The 13,744-nt window shown below is 33.1% G+C and overlaps 1 long non-coding RNA gene across 5 annotated transcripts; it reads right to left on the reverse strand.

Annotated features, from left to right (window-relative positions):
• Nucleotides 1–4,863: 4,863 nt before the first annotated feature.
• On the reverse strand, nucleotides 4,864–7,898 carry LOC122004540. 5 transcript variants are annotated; one of them, XR_006118236.1, is made up of 9 exons: nucleotides 7,693–7,898; nucleotides 6,489–6,598; nucleotides 6,076–6,168; nucleotides 5,905–5,995; nucleotides 5,679–5,800; nucleotides 5,506–5,612; nucleotides 5,360–5,423; nucleotides 5,168–5,266; nucleotides 4,864–5,078 (listed from the first exon to the last, which is right to left on the reverse strand). It is a non-coding gene; the product is annotated as an uncharacterized LOC122004540 (long non-coding RNA). The 5 variants fall into 5 exon arrangements; XR_006118233.1 differs by lacking the exon at nucleotides 6,489–6,598; XR_006118235.1 differs by having other exon boundaries at nucleotides 5,905–6,168.
• Nucleotides 7,899–13,744: the final 5,846 nt, after the last annotated feature.

A 13,744-nucleotide genomic window follows, 5' to 3' on the forward strand; every position in this document is an offset into this window, starting at 1 on the left:
TTTATTATCGGAATTAGTTATTAAATTATCATACATATAACAGGGATCGCAAAGTGATTCGAGAGGGGCTTGTCGAGGCAGGTGTCTTCTTGTTGTCCGATGATGATCAAGTAGATGATGGACTCCTTGCTCAGCTCTGTTTTCATTAATTTCGAAAAACTTTCTTTAGAAAAAACAGGTAAATCTGTTAAGATAACGGTCCTCTTAATTTGGCCCTCATATATATAGAGAGAGGGATAAATATAAATATATAGATATTAGGTATATAATAGAGTAAATCTAGATCGTCAATTTTTGAAAATTAATCCCTAATAATTATATCAAAGATGTCATACATTTATCATCTACGCTACACCTAAGCGCGAAAAACTTTCTTTAGAGATTTGAGTTGATCAACCCTTCCAGCTAGCATCCAACCGTGGTGTGTGATTTGTTAGGCTCCTAGAAATATTTAAGAATTCAACCCTTTTTAATCCAACATAAATGCAAGTCAATATTGACCACCAGTAAGTATTCCGGAAAATTAAGATGGTAAATGAATTGAACCCTTATGAATAAATTTGATATTCATTTTTGTAATAATTTATTTATATTCACTCAATGCATACAAAATTAATTAAATAAATAAATTTAAATAACCCATTAAACTAACGGAATAAGATTGAATATATATATATATTCAATCTTATTCCGTTAGTTTAATGGGTTATTTAAATTTATATATACGGTGCATGATAGTGGGGTCGGATAGCTGACGTGGTAGGAGGTCAAGTCCATGGGGGCGGTCAGAAGTCAAGTCCACGTGGTGGTCAGAAGTCAAGTTCACGTGGTGGTCAGAAGTCAAGCATACGTAATGGTCAGAGGTCCAACTTACGTGGTGGTCAAAAGGATGGCCTACGTGGTGGTCAAAGGTCCAGATTCTAGGACGGTCCAGGACAGGACGCACAGGTTGGGATATCCAAGCTCAGATGTATAAGTTAGGATAGGTGGCCTAAGGCTTGTAGGTCAGGACTCACAGGATAGGACAGGCAGAGCAGGAGACACGGATAAAGATGTACAAGTCGGGATATGCGGACTATGATTACAGGTCGGGATTTACAGGATAAGACTCGCAGAGTAGGATAGGTGGACCAATGACATACAGGTCGGGATATCCAAGCTCAGATGTACAGGTTAGGATAGGTGGCTTAAGGCTTGCAGGTCAGGACTCACAGGATAGGACAAGCGTAGTAGGAGACACGGATAAAAACGTACAGGTCGGGATATGCGGACTACGATTATAGGTCGGGATTTACGGGATAAGACTCGCAGAGCAGGATAAGCGGACCAAAGACGTACAGGTCGGGATATCCAAACTCAGATGTACAAGTTAGGATAGGTGACCTAAGGCTTGAAAGTCAGAACTCACAGGATAGGACAGGCGGAGCAGGAGACACGGATAAAGACGTATAGGTCAGGATATGCGGACTACGATTATAGGTCGGGATTTACAGGATAAGACTCGCAGAGCAGGATAAGCGGACCAAAGACGTACAGGTTGGGATATCCAAACTCAGATGTACAGATTAGGATAGGTGGCCTAAGGCTTGAAGGTCAGGACTCACAAGATAGGACAGGCGGATCAGGCGGAGTAGGAGACACGGATAAAAACGTATAGGCCAGGATATGTAGACTAACGATTACAGGTCGGGATTTACAGGATACAGGATAAGACTCGCGGAGCAGGATAAGAGGATCAAAGATGTATAAGGTTGTGTATACGGGACGGGTCTAGAAAAACGACAAGCGAAGGCCTCGGTTGGTCGGGTAATAGGCGCAGGTCTGGATCTACCGGGATAGCCCGAATAGCAAATAAAGGGAGGGACATACAAATCGGGATTTACGGGACAACAAACACAAGCCAGGGAGTGCGTCAGGAAACGTAGGTTTGGGCCTACAGGTCAAGATTTGTAGGTACAAGGACCCAGTCGAAGGTTAACAGACTGGGACGAGTATACACTATACGACAATTAAGCCAGGGAATCGTAACAACCCGTCAGAGAATAATCACTGGTTGTCAGGGAATATGCTAATGGTCTAGGGCTTATTGCCCACCGATTCCTCCTTAAACCTATAGGAAGATGCCATGTGTCATTCACCGCCAGACAAATCCTGACACCCGACATTCCCTGACACTCGTCAGACTCCAGAAGTACCCACTGCCATATAAAAAGGGAGGCTTTGTCTCTACGCAGGTACGCTCACTCGTCTTTTCGCACTCTTTCACTTTTCGTCCTTTCACTGTGCTTCTGGGGAAAAGTACTTGACTTGAGCGTCGGAGGGCCTGACCCGGAGACTTTTTCCCTAATTCTTGGTCTCTAACGTGAGGGCGGCTCATCATCCCGGTCATCACCCCCCATCATCCGCTCATGGGAACTCTTCCAGCAGGTGCCAGATCAACCAGACGTCCTCGCGACTTTTCGCCAACACCAAGGACAACCTAGCCAACCTCCGTCCGACTCAACTATATATATATATATATATATATATATATATATATATATATATATATATATATATATATATATATATATATATATATATATAACTCGTTAATTTTCTTGAATAATGTTTGTGAACAATGTTCGTAAATAATGTTCATCAATAAAACTCTTATCAACATACAAAATAAATAAAATTTTAAAATAAACAAATAAATTTGTATCGTCAAGTTCAATAATCAACTAAACAAGCTTAAAATGTAAAAGTTTCAAACAATCAAACAAGTTTAAATTGAGAGTTTAATAACATCTAAACGAACTAAGTAAACTTAAATAATAATTTTAACAATTTAATTTAGTGTAGACTCATCTTGATTTGACTCGATTATCTTATCAAACAAGCTTGCTTGAATATTAGTGATAATGATTCGAATCGAGCTGAATAATATGAAAATATTGATATTTGAGTTCGAGCTCGAAAATATATATGATATTCGAAGCTCAAAAATACAAATAGTTTTGGCTCGAGCTCTATTCGAAATAAAATTTGAGCTCGAGTTCGACTCGAATTATTCAAACCTTGATTTGAAATATTCGAATTATAATTTGAAATATTCGAATTATAATTTGAAATGCCTTAAATTCGAATTCAATTAGAATTATTCGAACCTCAATTTAAATATATTTAAGTTAAAATTATATAAAAATAATTAGAATTTCGGCTCTCAAGCGGCTCGTGAACAATTAACAAAATAGTATAGGTTTGAATTCGGCTAAAAAAAAAATATTCGAACATGTTTGAGTTCAGCTCAAATTCGATAATTTCAAATACGAGTCAAATATTTTTCAAGTCTGCTCGAAAAACTTGCGGACCAGCTCAATTCGTTTGCACCCCTAAGCTTAAATACCACAAACCTTAGCTTGGCTTGCTCATTTAAGGCCCTAGGAAAAACTACTTTAAGACTCTATTGATACTATTATAGTAAAAGATAATTATGCTCATTCAAGATGTCCTTCATAGCCCATCCACATATTATATCATGAGAGGAACTCTATTGATACTAGAGTAAATGCTAAATGAGTTTTATAGATAGTCTAGTGATTCCACTATCACCTATATATTTGTTTAAGCATTACCATACTCATAGACATGAGATCATATGTCATTTCCATTTCACCTTGAAATACTCTACTTTTACTTTATATGTTTATATGATGTCGACGCTTCATACGCGATGGTGAGAGACGCATATACGTGGCATTGCCAGCTCGATTTTTTTATAAAAAAAAATAATCCGTTTATTCTCTCTCCTTCAACCTTCTATTCAAAATGGCGGTGAGACTTGCCCCCACGGGCTGGATCAGCTGGTTAGGTGCCTGCAGCTTGCCAATGAAGTCGTGGGGTCGAAGATCACCAGTTGCACTCGGGGATAAAACCCTGTTCTGCTGCGCCAAAAATTCCTTCGACCCCCAGTCACCTATCCTGCCCAGTATTAACCGTGATTTACTCCCTCTGGAATTTTGTGGGGCCAGGGCCAGGGGGCCGCTAGGGTGGCGGCTCCACCTTTTTGCCAAAATGGCGGTGAGACTTAGCTCCAAATCTAAATTTCTCTCGCTCTCTCTCTCTCTCACTCTTACTCCTTCCTTTGCCATCATCCATCACAGCTCGCTCCTACCGGCAAAGCAAAGCAAAGGTACTGCAAGCTAAGCACAACTTATATATGTGAAAATCGATAATAGACTTCGGATATTATCCGAAGTAATAGGTAGTTAATTACCGAAGTAGACGCACGTGAAGTAAAAGGGTCAATTTTTTACTTCACCACATGTTTACCGAAGTCTATCACCGGTCTAAAATCGGTTCAAAATCGGACCGTTTTCGAAGTAAAAAAGCTCTATTACTTCATCGAGACCAGTAAAAATACCGAAGTAGTTGATGATATATTACTTCATAGGTTTCGTTGTTTGACGAAGTAAAATATGTATACAACTTCACATCTTTTGAATTTTGGTGCAGTAAATGTTTAATTTTACTTCTTCATAATTTGGCTTGGTCGAAATATTTATTATTGTATTACTTCATCATAGTATAGAAGTAATAGAGCATATTTACTACTACAAAAAATTTAATGTAGCAAAGTAATTTATACAAACCACTTCATAAATTTGATCAGTAGTGAAGTAAATAGTTTTTTTAACTACACCACTATTTAAATTTAGCGAAGTCTTTTTTATTGTATTACTTCATCATATATTTATAGTGTCAAAGTAATTGATCATATTTTACTGCAATACAATTTTAATTGACAAAAAATTATATTATAATATTTTACTACAACACAATTTTTTTTACCACCAAAATTAAACAAATATATCACAAATATGTATCAAATATAATTCAAAATTGTATTAATAAAAGACATGTTTAACCATAACCCAAAAACTTTTGTATCCATAAATCTCTAAATACATGTTTATAATTTATATCATAGCCTACACTTAGGCACCCACATAGAAATAGACGAATTCACTTCATTCACTTCTGACTTCATCATACTGAGATTGATTGTAATACTGTTTATTTTTTGATGCTGCAAACTGAAACATTAACAAAAAATTTGAGGATCGATCAATAAAAAATGACTCAATATTTTATAAAGAAAATATTTCATAAAGAAGAAATTCACCTTCCTCTCCAATTATGGATCTTCATCCAAGACTATCTCTTTCATATACCGCATCACACAATATCCACATTCAATACCACCATTTTGTTTAAGATTACCCTAATAAATTAAAAATGTACGTCATGCAAAAAGTCACAATCCAAATAATAAAAATTATTATTTGTTGTCTAAATACATAGTCACAATACATACCGTCAATTGTTTAAAATATGATCCTTTTGAAATACCCCTTGATGCATTGTATATCTTGACTCCACTACATTGTAAACAATAGAAAATTATTTTTACAACCTATAATGAATTGAATGCATTCAAAATCAGTATAATCTACAACTTACTTGGTCACAATAATTTGCCAAGCATAGTCTCGTTCCTGTTACTCAAAGAGTATAATAAATATATCATATTCTTATCTTCATTAATTATAGTCAAGATCCAATGGTACCTGTACAAATGAAAATATAACATTGACTAGCATATAGTAGGAAGTGATAAATAATTAAAATCTTACGCAGTGTTATATGGGATGAAGCAGATGTTATCTCTGTTCGATTTCCTAAGGCAGTGGTTAACACATCATTCATCTCAGAAGATTTGAACTCTCCTTTGACTTTTTTTTTCCAACAAGTCATCCTACAATATGGGATGTAACAAATCAATCCAAAAATTCTAATATTATTTAGCAAGGCAATATGAAAATTAGATAAAAAAAAAATATTTATAATTTTTTTAGCTACTTATGCTATCTCCATATTTGTTATGTTGCCAGATTTGTCCTCGCGGGTTTTACGCCAAAGTATCGATCTATCAATTAATTTTTTTCTCTCTCTATAAATCCAAAAAAATGATTAGTTACATAATATTAAATACTTGTTTTAAAATGACAAATACAATGCTATGAAGCTTACCAATTCAGTCTCTAAACCGATATAATCCTTGCGAGACAATCTGTGATGATATTTATAATGCAGCGTTCGTTCTTTTTACTTTTTATGAATAACCTACATAGAAAATACATTTATAAATACCTGTATGCATATATATATGCATCGGCTCTGTTGAATTAACACAATACTCATATTAAAACGTAACATATGCCGTTGAAAACAAACATTCAGGTGTAAGCATTATTACAACTAATTTAATTATTCAGGTGTAAACAATTGCCATTGAAAACAAATATTAATACAAACATACATTAATATAAACTAATTTAATTATTCAGGTAAGCTAGCGATGGGAATAAGAAAGGCGTTTCACAGAGGAGAAAATTATGCCCAGTGAAAAAGACGTGTCCAGTTAAATCAGAAGCAATAGCTACCTGAAGAAGAAGCTATAGCTTCTGCCCTCTAAAGAGGAATTTCAATTGAGTAATTTGGCTCAAATCACGTAATCTTGGGAATTCAAGCATCATTGGTGTGTCCTGTATGGCTTAACACGAAATAAATACTTATAATGCAAATATAAGAGTATAGCTTGGAGTTAAGAAGTGGGGAGTCCAGTGGGAGTTTGAAATTGAAATGCAACTCTTATTATATTAAATAGTTATTAAATTGAGTACTGCACCATTACGTGTTGCAATCCTATTTAAGCAAACAAACTTTAAAATGTCTAAGCAAACAAACTATACGTGCTGCAATCCTTAACTATAAAGACTTATAAACAAACAAACTATATTAGTGTTAACAACAGAGTGTGGTATAAAGAATTAACAATATTAATGTAAATTCTAATGCAAGAATTAAGAAGAGACAGTTCAAAGAGGTAGGTGTGTGATATAAAGAAAGCAAATCATTAACATTAACAAACTAACTTCTAATAGTATTGAGTTGTTTATAATATGGGTTGGTTAGCAACAGAGTCAGTAATTTCATAATTGCATTATAAATAACAATATAGATTTGTAAATATAATTTTAGCATAGCTTTTAGCACCAATAATAATGATCGTGATGAGCAATTTCATGACACATACATAAAAAGATAAGGAATCTATGATTTTGTGGTCTTAGGATCAAACACTTTATTGTAAATTCACTTTTATAAGACACTGGAAAATACAATCTTCCCCTCCCCTATTTTAAAGATCATATGTATGCAAACAAAGACGAATTGTAAAAGATGATAAATATTGAAATAGAGATTTCTCCTTTGCAAATCATGGGACTTCTATTTGTAAAATCTAATTCCAAAAGCATTGGACAAGCCATCAAAAGAACGGTCAAAAGAATAAATTTATTAGTGTTAATGATAAAGAAAAAGAATATGAGATGTAATAATCTTGGGATCACAGGATTTAACCATCAAGATAATTAAGACTATCTTTTAACTCCTTCCACTTCTGGAGAAAAACATCACAATAGAATAACAAGTTTTCATTTTTTTTTTCATGAATACAGGGAAAAGTACAAGATCAGGAAGATTACCAAGAGGATCTCACCAACAAATTGCTAAGATCTTGAAGATTAACAATAGAAGAGATTCAATCTAGAAGAAGAAAACAAATACAGTTGATGAAGATCTTACAGTGGAATCGAGCGGCGAACACAACCCTAGCATTGTTGCGTCGCTGAAGAACACAACCCTAGCCTATCGGGTTGATGAAGAAGAAGGAAACCTAGCAGGTCGTGTTGATGAAGAAGGAAATCGTCGAACCTTGATGAAGAAGAGGAAATCGCCGCTTGAACCTGTTTATCGCGTCGTCGCGAAGAAATAAGTCGTGAAAAATTAAAGAGGGCGAAGTGGCGAACTATGCAGAGAAAAATAAAGGGGTTTAGTACTGTGGAGATTAGTTGGGTTGAAAAAATTAACCGGTTTAACTCATGTTTCAATTGGTTCAAAGTTACTACTTCATCACTTGAATTCTTGAAATTATAAATTTTATTTTGACACTTATTACTTCACAGAATTACATATTATGAAGTAAATCCTCACTTAAAATTATAAGTGAAACCTGTTTTTTTTAATTTATGAAGTCTAAAATAGTATTTGCTATGCCAATTTTATTACCGAAGTTTATTAGTATATATTACTTCGTAATCAACAATCGCAAAAGTAACTAGTGGCGAAGTCTATAATCAAAATTCACATAGTCGCATGATTGTTCTCAAGCTAGCTAGAAGCTCCCCAAACTGCCATCGAAAACATAATCGTTGCTACTTTGCTTAGCACCTCTCTCAATTCTCAATCGTAAGCCTTTCTGTCGGTCCTGGTGAGGCAGGCTAGAGGGGTGAATAGCTTGTGCTCAGAGTTGGATAAAAATATTCTCTTACTTTTTACTTAGTAAGGATGCGCAAGTTAATTAATAAAAAATAATTAACATAGATGTTAGGTTTAATTTGATAAATATCACTAAACCAGTGTTTTTTTTTAAAAAAAATAAGAAGATATTTTGATCAAATGGTCAAAGCTACTTGAGCTTAGGTTATGTCCAGCCTCTATTGCCCAATATCACTCAGACTCTCAGTTAGACTTGACATTGTTGGTGCAAATGCAATCAACCTCTGATCAAAATTGGTTTGATTGACAAGCTCAACTTGACTTTCAATTTTTTATCAATATATTTGTTGATGAGAGCGAAACGTCAAGTAGAATAAAAGATTGTTGGTGCAATCGACATCAATTAGGTTGACCAAGATTGACTTGGATGTGGATGGTTGAGTAAAAAGTTAAGTATAGTAGGTCAAGCTAAGATTAATTAAATACTTGACAGATTGAGAAGTCCAAGTGAATCATGATTGATACAACCGAAAGTCAAAAATCTAAAGTCAATCAAAGAATTGACATGAGAAATGAAGTATAAGTAGGCCATGAAAGACCAAACACTTGACAATCAAAAATTCAATAGCCTATATATGTAACTTATGAGGATCACAGCCAAAGTGGTCTGATAGTTTTCTACGCACACATCCCATATCAACTCATAATCAAACTATTAATTAAAGTCACTTTATTAAGCTAATTCTTTATGATAAATATATGTGTTATGGCTTTAACATGTAATCTCACCTAATTGAGAAATAAAATCCCACATTCATCTCTTGCTATTTAAGAGAAAATAATTTTTATGTTAGATTTGTGAGTGATCCTGTCCGAATCAGGAGTCAACGGACGCTGGGGACGTGGCGCTCCCTGTTGGATCCTCGAGTGCTCCGGCGAACCTGCAACAAAACCGAGCCGGGAGGGGTGTCCCGGCGACGGCCCTCCGACGCTCAAGTCAGGCGAGGAATAACAAAGGAAGTGGCTTCAGAGATCTAGATGCGCGTACCTCCGGTGAAAAAATAGGGGTCTTATATAGACCTATTGAAGAAGCCTGAGCATGCCAATCGAAGCGATCACCTGCTTTCGATCATGCCCAGGTATGAGTCTGTCAGAAGGACATCCCTAAGGCCATACCGTTACTGTATCCACCTCTCCATGATGTGATGGCGAGATCCTCCATCGTGCGATCTTGTGTACGGCCTAATCATCAGACATGCTTCTGTTGATATCCCATATCCCGAGCCGAGCGCATAGGCCGCTCAGCCACCTTTGTACCCTCGCTCTTATCTTGGCCGAACGGACCACCCGCTCGGCCCTTCGGTCCCAGCCGAGCGGACTTCCGCTCGGCTCTTCGATCCTCCTGTCTTGGCGTCGGAAACCCAAGCTCATGGATGGTTATCTCTAGCTCCGCTTGGACCATTACCCGCTTGGCCAGCCCTCCATCCGTCCTTAGGCTGGGACCCTTCAGAAGGTGGGCCCCCTATTCTTACAGCCGGATCAGTGAGCTTTATTATTGTAACTATGATACTTTTAATAACTATATACTTGTCATATTTTTGCAAACGGAAAAATATTATGATTGTGACATCAATATAAACTATGAATATAAATAAGTTTGAAGACGACTTATGTGGGAGTTGAATTTGTTATATAGATGTGTGTACAAGAGTAAACAAGTAAAGTTGAGTTGTGATGAGCTTGGCTATATTAAAACTTATTTACTAACTTACCGAGATTGATCAATATTGTTTATTAAAAATCTTATTAAAATTTTTTATTGAGTTCAGCTAATAACAGTATTGTCCTGATAAATAAATCAGATTAAATATTTATCTGATATATTAAACTTATATTATTTTTAACATATTATGAATAATTTAAGATTATAAAAAATTATAAATTATTATATTTTTTATATTTAAATTAAAAAAATTAAAAAATAAATTCTGAGTTGTTAAATCCCAAATGTATATAAGTGTCATAGATGGTTTGATTGCACAAGGTGTTAAATATCTCATGATAGATGATAGATTTATTGATTGTTATCTCAACTTAACAAACTTTAGTTGAAAATTTTAGCTTAAAACTATTAAAACGACATCACTATTGTTAATTTTCTTAGTATGAACCATTAGAATTAACCACTAAAACTAGTAATAGCTAAAAAAGTTTTAGGCCTATTTTGATAATTTTAAAAGTTTATGAGAATTTTATAAAAATAAAGACTAAATTATGGAGCAAAATTATTAGAATGAAAAATTAACTATGAGATATAATTTGAGGTAAAATGATGTATTAAAAAACTGTGAAGGCAAAGTAATTATATGTCACATTTATCTCTTTTATAAAACTATATTATTTTACTTTGGCCATTTTGGTCCATCAATTTAGCTTTTTTTTTCATTCCCTTGAGCTTTTAAAACCATCAAAATATCCCTAAAGGTTTTTTTTAGCTCTTACTATTTTCAGTGGTTAATTATTAACATCGAGGTCAATTTTAGACGTGTTATCTACAAATTTATATTCTTAATACATTAATTTGTATTTTTTTAATTTTATTTTTTTTACTTGAAATTTGAATTGACCATCGGTAATTATCTAGCTGGTGAAGATAATACTTGCATAATATTTTTTTTTTCTTTTTTACCCCCTCTAACAAACTCGATGATGAGTAAAATATATTTTTTAAATTTATTGATTTTATTTTTAAAATTATGTGACTTTAATTTTGTGTTCCTTATTTATTTTAATATCCAGGTGAACTTAAAAAATTTGTCACGTAGCTGATTTATCCACCAAAAGCAAAAATACCTAAATTAATTTTTCATGTCAGTATCGTCGCCCCAGCTAGGTAATTACTGATGGTCAATTCAAATTTTGGATATAAAAATATTTGAAATTGGAGAAAAAAATACAAGTTAATGTACTTAGAATGTAAATTTGTTGATAACAAAACCAGAATTGAAAAAAAGTACAATTTACGGAACTAAAAATATAATTTTCCCCAAACTAACATTTTATATTGAAAAAAAATTAATAATAAGATATTTTTTTATCATTTTAAGCTATATTTTTTTAGTAGAATTTTTCATTTTTACCTTTAAAATTTTCAATTTTATGTTTGCTAGAATGAGATAACATTCAATAAATTGGTATATCTATTGTGAGGGATTTACCAGACTGTGTAAGTAAACCATTGTGATATTACCCACATCTACTACATGAAATTCAATCCCTGCACAAGTAATCTTCAATGCCATTCATATTCAAGGGACAAACATTAGTGTGTATGCTCTTCGCTTATCACTTGTTTAATTACTAAAGCAACTCTTGTTTAATTACTAAATTTTAAATCTCTGTGATTGTCAACTCATCCCTTGGATTTCTAGTGTGAAAATTAATTGGGATGAGGAGGATTAGTTATGGCTCATGTTAGCCATATTGAAAAGTGAGATCTTTGGAAATTAATTCAGCTAAGAAGTCCATTTTCCTAATTAAGATATATTCCTGTCACTCTTGACATATTTCAAGTTTTAATTTTCCGTAAATATCTGGTTACTCTTAACCTGTTTAGGATCTTTCCACAACATCATATCACTCTTGACTTATTTTGAGCTTCCCCTTAACTTCGTTTAAGACTACCTCACATGACATCCGGTCTGAACCATAACTCTGATACTACTTATTTGGAATAAAAGAATTTATATATCTTCATAATGACATAATATTATCTATTTTAGATTTAAGAACTCATGTATTTATTTTTGAGCTCTACTTTAAATATCTCATAATATCAAGGTATTTTTCATCTTCTAAAGTTATGAGTTTTTTTATATATTTCTAATATGGAATTTCAATGGGATTCCAATAAAACTTGCCTTTAATTTTTCTTATAATTCACATTTTTATTCTTGATAAGCTCTAATTCTTCTATGAAGCACATGATATACATGATTATTTTTAATTGTGAAATATTAAAAACTACTTTTTTAAAATTGACCTCATTTAAATTAATTGAGATAACATTATAATTTGTAACTTGAGAATATATAACTGCAATTTATGCTCTTAATTGGGATTAGTTGTCACCACTATATTTATATTTTACCGTTTGCATTTTGGATTAGTTTTGTTGCATTCATATATTTAACAAACATGCGACTTACCTTAAATATTTTTTAGTTTTCATTTCACCTCAAAACATTCCACTTCACCTTTAAAGTTTTTCAATTGCTAATATTCATTATTGCCCTTAAAAATTCCACTGCATCTTACAGCTTACTTCTTTTTTTTTTCTTTTCTGGCTAAAGTATTACTTTATCCATTATTTTCTAATATCTCATTTTACGGCCTTTCTAATTTTGATTTCACCGTAAAGGCTTTTAGTTTTTCATTTTTCCCCTGATTTTTTAATTTTAAATTTTGTCATAATAAATTCTCTTTATTTCCATATTTTTCTAACTACATATTTTTTCCTTTGTAATTTTCTTAACTCTACTTTGCTCATTATTTTTCATTTTTATTTCAATTCCAAATATAATGGCACGGAAGCAAATTTATAACAAGCAAATTATTAAAAACCCGTACAAATTTATTTATTTATTTTTTTGATACGGTGAGTTTATTAGGAAGAAGTTTTATTTTGCGTGTGCTCGGGTAGGGGTAGAAGTTTTACCCTTATAGTTTTTCAGTTGATCATTTCAACTTCTGAAATTTGGTAAATCATATTTCACATTTATATTTTTATAAAATTATGTTTTTACAACTCTAGTTCTATTAATTTAGTCATAATAGTTTTTACCACACTTTCTACAAATGACTCAACACTGGTATAAGTAATTTATAATCTCATTTTCATTTACTATTAGGAATTCATATTACTGCAGAGAATTATAATAATTTTCATAAAATGAAAACAAAATAAGTCATTCTTTGTGTCATAGATTACACTAAAAGCACAAGGATAACATTGCTTCATTTGCAAAATATCATAAGAATATGATTCTTAGAAGTACCATGCTTACGAAGAAAGCTCACAATTAATATGAAAAGTTACATTCATCGTCATCTTTATTTTTTTCAAAAAACAAAAAAAACTATTCATTCACTAATTTATTCAATCTTATCTTGATTGCCACATAAACTTTATCATAAATTTCATCAACCTTACGAAAGTAAGAGTGCCTCCATCTTTTCTTGAATAGTAGAAGAAAAAACACACTCCACAATCCAATAAAATATCCAAGTGTACTACCAAGATAGATTAATAACGTTGGTGATAACATTGCATGCTCCTCGCTTGTCGCATTGGTGTTGT

This window comes from Zingiber officinale, chromosome 7B (genome assembly GCF_018446385.1).
Source record: "Zingiber officinale cultivar Zhangliang chromosome 7B, Zo_v1.1, whole genome shotgun sequence".
In the NCBI taxonomy this organism is placed as follows: domain Eukaryota; kingdom Viridiplantae; phylum Streptophyta; class Magnoliopsida; order Zingiberales; family Zingiberaceae; genus Zingiber; species Zingiber officinale.